The sequence below is a fragment of the Coregonus clupeaformis genome, chromosome 5 (genome assembly GCF_020615455.1).
Source record: "Coregonus clupeaformis isolate EN_2021a chromosome 5, ASM2061545v1, whole genome shotgun sequence".
Taxonomy (NCBI): Eukaryota; Metazoa; Chordata; class Actinopteri; order Salmoniformes; family Salmonidae; genus Coregonus; species Coregonus clupeaformis.
Window position 1 is genome coordinate 14,785,065 of NC_059196.1, and position 6,728 is coordinate 14,791,792.

Consider the following 6,728-nt stretch of genomic DNA (forward strand, 5'->3'; position numbering starts at 1 on the left):
GGCAGTACCGCTTCCCTGAGGGACAGTGGGAGAGAAGAGAGGTTACCTTCAGCAGTCAACCTGCAATCCTGGGACTGAAACCTACACATTGGCCTTGTTTGATTTGCAAAACATATCAAACAAGATGTTAGCAATGTGTATGTATATCGTGTGATGATGTTGATTCTTTTTCTCTGAGAGCTACTATGGAGTGGTTCTTGTTTTCACATTCTCATATTATTCTATTAGCCACTTGTAACAAAATGTTACCCAGTCCAAAAGCAAGACGTCCGTTGTTTTCCTTAAAGCGTCCATTTTCATCCAGGAAGTTCTCTGGGTCAAACTCGTCTGGGTTCTTAAACAGTTTGGGGTCAAACAGCACAGAGGACAACAGTGGAAACACCGTGGTACCCTGGAAGAATTACAAAAGAGCACTTACATAAAACAATTGGCAGTTTAACAAGTAAAAATTAATAGACGTTTGGGATAAGTTTGCAGAAATGGTGGTCACCTTTGGGATGTGGTAATTGTGGAACGTTGTGTCTCGGGTCATTTGGTGAGGGGCAGCAGTGGGAGCAAGACTCATACTTCTCTAGATTTCGTGGATTACAGCGTCCGTGTAGGGCATCATATGTCTGTCGTCAACTGTGGGGACTCTGTTCGAGCCAATCACCTAATCTTTCTCCTTCTGAACTTTCTCTGAGGAAGTGAGACAGTCATAGACCTTCATAGCAGTTGGGTTCTGTCATTTATGTTTATATACAGTGTTTATAGTGTACTGAGAATGAAGAAATGCCAGGATGCATGTGCTGCTTACATGGCATGTAATGTAAACTCTCTGTTGCAGCTCTTATTTGGCTGGTTTTCCAGACCCAGATTAAGTCTAAAAACATGTTCAATAGGGAATCTCCATTCATTATAGTGCTTTTTAGTCCAGGAATACACTTAATCTGCGTCATGGAAACCGTCCCATTAAGTCGGGTTGCAGTACTATTTTCTATATATTTGCAATAAATGAGTATAACTTCAATAGCAGTGATACAGAAGAGAGGATACCTTGGATGTCAGGGTACTTGATCATCATCAGACAGGCGTGTGATAGGGTGGAGGACTGGGTCTCTGTGCCGGCAGCAAACAGATCCCACACACACGGAAACAAGTTGTTATAGTTGAACTCAGTCTCGGGCTGATCCTTCTCCTAAGGAAAGTTGGAAGATACCTCTAAATCATACACTGATAGGAGATTTGTGAGAAAGTCAGATTTTTTGCACAAAGATTCAGACCCACGTAAACATTGATCATATATTTAGGTAGCTAGGTGGTGCTATTACATTATTTTGATACTGTGTAAGAGGTTCAATATCAAATTCCAGGAATAAATCACTGTTTTACCTCCAGCATTTTAACCAGGAATACATCGAAGTAGTCCTGGGGGTTAGAGGTGTCCAGGTTTTTAAGGCGACGATCTGCTTCCTCTCGTATGTAAGCTTTGGCCTTGTCTATGGCCTTAAACAGCTCATGGTGTTTTCCTGGAAAACACTCAACGATTCTGGGGGAAATGTTGTACAGCTGGAAGAGGCGCAACATAGGAAACATGGGAAGGAAGGGGTCGTTGTTATATTTGAATGGTGACCTACATACTTTTGTTATCATTATCCATTTTTGGCAGGCAAGCATATAAGACACAATCAAGCAATGCTTTGGAAGAGCTGGTATAGATAAATAAGAGGCATACAATGCATATCATACAGCTGAAGTCGGAGGTTTACATACACCTTAGCCAAATACATTTAAACTCAGTTTTTCACAATTCCTGACATTTAATCCTAGTAAAAATTCCCTGTCTTAGGTCAGTTAGGATCACCACTTTATTTTAAGAATGTGAAATGTCAGAATAATAGTAGAGAAAATGATTTATTTCAGCTTTTATTTCAAATTCCCATTGGGTCAGAAGTTTACATACACTCAATTAGTATTTGGTAGCATTGCCTTTAAATTGTTTAACTTGGGTCAAACGTTTCAGGTAGCCTTCCACAAGCTTCCCACAATTAGTTGGGTGAATTTTGGCCCATTCCTCCTGACAGAGCTGGTGTAACTGAGTCAGGTTTGTAGGCCTCCTTGCTTGCCCATGCTTTTTCAATTCTGCCCACACATTTTCTATAGGATTGAGGTAAGGGCTTTGTGATGGCCACTCCAATACCTTGACTTTGATGTCTTTAAGCCATTTTGCCACAACTTTGGAAGTATGCTTGGGGTCATTGTCCATTTGGAAGACCCATTTGCAACCAAGCTTTAACTTCCTGACTGATGTCTTGAGATGTTGCTTCAATATATCCACATTATTTTCCTTCCTCATGATGCCATCTATTTTGTGAATTGCACCAGTCCCTCCTGCAGCAAAGCACCCCCACAGCATGATGCTGCCACCCCCGTGCTTCACGGTTGGGATGGTGTTCTTCGGCTTACCCCTTTTTTCCCCCAAACATAACGATGGTCATTAAGGCCAAACAGTTCTATTTTTGTTTCATCAGACCAGAGGACATTTCTCCAAAAAGTACGATCTTTGTCTTTGTGCAGTTGCAAACCGTAGTCTGGCTTTTTTATGGCGGTTTTGGAGCAGTGGCTTCTTCCTTGCTGAGTGGCCTTTCAGGTTATGTCGATATAGGACTCGTTTTACTGTGGATATAGATACTTTTGTACCTGTTTCCTCCAGCATCTTCACAAGGTCCTTTCCTGTTGTTCTGGGATTGATTTGCACTTTTCGCACCAAAGTACGTTCATCTCTAGGAGACCGAACACGTCTCCTTCCTGAGCGGTATGACAGCTGCGTGGTCCCATGGTGTTTATACTTGCGTACTATTGTTTGTACAGATGAACGTGGTACCTTCAGGCGTTTGGAAATTGCTCCCAAGGATGAACCAGACTTGTGGAGGTCTACAATTTATTTTCTGAGTTCTTGGCTGATTTCTTTTGATTTTCCCATGATGTCAAGCAAAGAGGCACTGAGTTTGAAGGTAGGCCTTGAAATACATCCACAGGTACACCTCCAATTGACTAAAATAATGTCAATTAGCCTATCAGAAGCTTCTAAAGCCATGACATCATTTTCTGGAATTCTCCAAGCTGTTTAAAGGCACAGCCAACTTGGTGTATGTAAACATCTGACCCACTGGAATTGTGATACAGTGAATTATAAGTGAAAAAATCTGTCTGTAAACAATTGTTGGAAAAAATGACTTGTGTCATGCACAAAGTAGATGTCCTAACCGACTTGCCAAAACTATAGCCTGTTAACAAGAAATTTGTGGAGTGGTTGAAAAACAAGTTTTAATGACTCCAACCTAAGTGTAGGTAAACTTCCGACTTCAACTGTACATATTAAGTGGGTAAAACACTATGTAAGCATTATTTAAGTCACCAGTGTTAAATTACTATGTATATAGGGCAGCAGTCTCTAAGGTGCAGAGTAAAGTACCGGGTGGTAGCCGGCTAGTAACAGTGACTAAGTTCAGTGCAGGGTACTGGGCGGTGGCTGGCTAGTAACAGTGACTAAGTTCAGGGCAGGGTACTGGGCGGTGGCTGGCTAGTAACAGTGACTAAGTTCAGTGCAGGGTACTGGGCGGTGGCTGGCTAGTAACAGTGACTAAGTTCAGGGCAGGGTACTGGGCGGAGGTCGGTTTGTGGTGACTATTTAACAGTCTGATGGCCTGGAGATAGAAGCTGTTTTTCAGTTTCTCTGTCCCATCTTTGATGCACATGTACTGTCTCCGCCTTCTAGATTGTAGCAAGGTGAACAGGCCGTGGCTTGGGTGGCTGAGGTCCTTGATGATCTCTTGGCCTTCCTGTGACACCGGGTGCTGTAGATGTCCTGGACGGCAGGCAGTGTGCCCCCGGTGATGCGTTGGGCTGATCTCACCACTCTCTAGAGAGCCCTGCGGTTGCGGATGGTGCAATTGCCACACCAGGCAGTGAAACAGCCTGACAGGATGCTCTCCATTGTGCATCTGTAGAAGTTTGTGAGGGTATCAGGGGCAAAGCCACATTTCTTCAGCCTCCTGAGGTTGCAACTTTTTGCGCCTTCTTCACCACAGTCTGTGTGGATGGACCATTTCAGGTTGTCAGTGATGTGGACGCCGAGGAACTTGAAGTTAGTCACCCTCTCCACTGCGGCCCGTTGATGGGGGCGTGCCGTCTCTGCTCTCCTGAAGTCCACGATCAGCTCCTTAATTTTGTTGACGTTGAGGGAGAGGTTATTATCTGGCACCACACCGCCACGGCCCTCACCTCCTCCCTGTAGGCTGTCTCGTCGTTGTTGGTAATAAGGCCAACCACTTGTGTCGTCTGCAAACTTGATGATGGAGTTGGAGACGTGCGTGGCCAAGCAGTCATGTGTGAACAGGGAGTAAAGGAGGGGGCTGAGCACGCACCCTTGTGGGGCCCCCGTGTTGAGGATTAGTGTAGCGGAGGTGTTGTTGCCTACCTTCAACACCTGGGGTTGGACTGTCAGGAAGTTCCGGAACCAGTTGCACAGGACGGGTTTCAGACCCAGGGCCCGAGCTTAATGATGAGCTTGGAGGGCACTATGGTCTAGGTTGTCTGTTTCTGGTCTCTCTATTTTTGCATATATTTTTTCACTGAATGTTATCAGATCTTCAACAAAAACCTAATATTAGATAAAGGGACCCTGAATTTACAAATAACAAACAAAATGTATACTTATTCTATTTATTTAATTAACAAAGTTATCCAACACCCAATTCCCCTGTGTGAAAAAGTAATTGCCCCCTTGCACTCAATAACTGGTTGTGCCACCTTTAGCTGCAATGACTGCAACCAGATGTTTCCTGTAGTTGTTGATCAGTCTCTCACATCGCTGTGGAGGAATTTTGACCCACTCTTGCATGCAGAACTGCTTTAACCCAGCGACATATGTGGGTTTTCAAGCATGAACTGCTCGTTTCAAATCCTGCCACAACATCTCAATTGGGATTAGGTCCGGACTTTGACTAGGCCATTCCAAAACCTCACATTTATAGCTTTTTAACCATTTTCACGTAGACTTGATTATGTGTTTTGGATCATTGTCTTGCTGCATGACCCAGCTGCGCTTCAGCTCACAGTACCATTATGCCTGGCGAAAACCAAACACTGCATTCCACAGCAAGAACTTTATACCAACGGTCAAGCATGGTGGTGGTAGTGTGATGGTTTGGGGATGCTTTGCTGCCTCATGACCTGGACGACTTACCTTAATAGAAGGAACCATGAATTCTGCTCTGTATCAGATAATTCTACAGGAGAATGTCAGGCCATCCGTCTGTGAGCTGAAGCTGATTCATGCAGCAAGACAATGTTTTAAAACACACAATCAAGTGTACATGAAAATGGTTAAAAGGCAACAAATTTGAAGTTTTGGAATGGCCTAGTCAATGTCCAGACCTAATCCCAATTGAGCTGTTGTGGCAGGACTTGAAACGAGCAGATCATGCTTGAAAACCCACAACTGTCGCAGAGTTAAAGCAGTTCTGCATGCAAGAGTGGGACAAAATTCCTCCACAGCGATGTGAGAGACTGATCAACAACTACAGGATACATTTGGTTGCAGTCATTGCAGCTATAGGTGGCACAACCAGTTATTGAGTGTAAGGGAGCAATTACTTTTTCACACAGGGGCATTGGGTGTTGCATAACTTTGTTTATGAAATAAATGAAGTATGTAATTGTTGTGTTATTTGTTCCCTTTATCTAATATTAGATTTTGGTTGAAGATCTGAGAACTTTCAGTATCAAAAATATGTAGAAGTAGAGACAATTAGAAAGGGGGCAAATACTTTTAGGTTTATTAAGTTTGCAAACAAACTCAAAAATATCAGTTGTACCAATCAGAACCATTGTGTCAAAAGCATATGTAAAATGTGTTGTACAATCACAATACTATTTTCATGAGTTAATTGATTAATTTTTCTGGTAACCACGAACATTCCAGTAACAGCATTCTGTTTCTGTGAAACATATTATATGTTACAACCAAACGTTTTGTTACGATACACCAGTCACGTTGAATACAAAGGCAGAATAACATTGTGACCCCCACAGTATACATAGTGTACAGTACCCCTAAGTGCTTTGCTGGTATAGATGTACAGTCCTAACCACACAGTAACCTACAAAAAAATACAAATTTCAATTGCTTACATTTTACCACCAGAAACTGTTGGTCCTCTCACCATAACATTTCAATAGAGAACTTAATATTAACCTATAGGCCTGTGCTGAAATGTTGTCCCATTTTACAAGGGTACAAAGCAGGGGAGTGTGATCAAAAGTCTAGAGATATGGTAACCAACACCTCTGATGGGAATTCTTGAAACCTGACCAAAAACAAGCTTTAAAAAGACATTCATGTGGACTGAAATTAGCCTTGAAATATCAACCCATACCTTAGAGATCCTACCTGAGGATAATAGCAAGATACTACAACTCACTAACCCCTGTCAAAAGGTGGTAAATGTAAGGCTATCGTTACTGCATAATGACAAGCAGCTGCCTGTGAAGCTCAGCCTGTGACTGCTCCACAGTAGAGTGGTCACTCCTCAGTTTGATGTAGCAATGATAGGAAGGCGGCATGCGGCCAAAGCTGTAGCACGCTGGGTCGATGTTGATCTCCGCTGGAGGTCTGGTGCCGGTGAAAGTGAAATCAAATCAAATCAAATCAAATCAAATTTTATTGGTCACATGCGCCGAATACA